Here is a 1311-nt window from a genome sequence, read left to right on the forward strand (position 1 = left end):
TGTATTTGTGTCATATTGTCATGTATTGTTTGCTTGGTTGCTGGTTTTGTCGTTGTAGCTATTGGAAAATAGATGCACTATAATCGCATGTATGGTACAGGAGCAGTGTCGGTGTCTGTCTGTCTCTCTGTCTGTTTGGCAAATATTCGGCTATATCTTTTATCGGCCTGGGTTCTGTGTTAGTTTCGTAGTATTTCCGTAGTTAGTAGATGTCTTTTGAGCGGCTGCTTAGATTCGGCTTGTGGAAATGCATGCTGGTTTACGACTTTGGCTTTGTTTTGTAATGTATTTTCCACTAACATTTATGTTGTTATTCGTACAATATATAATACTCGTACGCTTTGTGTAGAATTAATTGTATGACGCTTAGCTATTTACAACAGTTTCATAAACTATCTGAATGCATTCGGTATTACATATATTGTATTGTATTGTATTTCTCCCGTAAATCAATTAAATTCATTTAAATAACTAGCTAACAGTTGTCAAGTACACTTACAAACTGACGCAAAAAGTGGGTTAAACAAACAATTCAGTTCAACGAAATGTTCATAATTTTATAATTTACTACAAATGCAAAGAATTTCTGCAGTTAGCACAAAGGCTCTTTTCTTATAGTTAAGTTTTACAATACATATAAGTTTAATCCGACTTGATCATGCTCTGCCATGGTTCTATTTCGTTCTACCTTCGTTTCGTTTCGTTTCATTTCTTGCGGCTGTCTGCAGAGCACTCTCTGATCTGCGGCCTGCCGCAGTTCCTTTTCTTCTCATACATTAAATGCCTAATTTAGGATCTATAACATTATTTTATTTTAATTTAATTATATCTGTTCTGCATAAACTTATTTTAGATGTACGTACATGTACGTTGGCTATATATAATACTCATTTATATTCATGCAGCTTTTATTTTACGCAAGTTCAACTAAGCATAATCTGTGTGTAAATAAGTCTTATGGTTTATTTTTCGTGCTATTTCTGATCTGATCGTTCGTTGAAAATCAAAATCCACTCGAAAATTTCTAATATTCGTTTTCCTTTCTGTCTCTTGCTGCCATTTTGCTTGTATTGTTTGTTCTTCTTGTTGTAAATAGTTGAAAGATATTTGTTGCATTGGATTTGTAAGTTATTTTAAGTTTAGTTTTGGAAGTGGGCGCCAAAGTCTGTTTTGTCTTGGGTGGATTTTACAACAAATTTTACAATTTTCGGTTCGTTTACGCAATTATTTGTATTCGTTTATACAGATCCTCAATAATTATATATATATATAAATATATATATATATATATATATATATATAAGTATTATC

This window comes from Drosophila persimilis, unplaced genomic scaffold (genome assembly GCF_003286085.1).
Source record: "Drosophila persimilis strain 14011-0111.01,24,50 unplaced genomic scaffold, DperRS2 tig00000868-arrow-arrow-pilon, whole genome shotgun sequence".
Classification (NCBI taxonomy): Eukaryota; Metazoa; Arthropoda; class Insecta; order Diptera; family Drosophilidae; genus Drosophila; species Drosophila persimilis.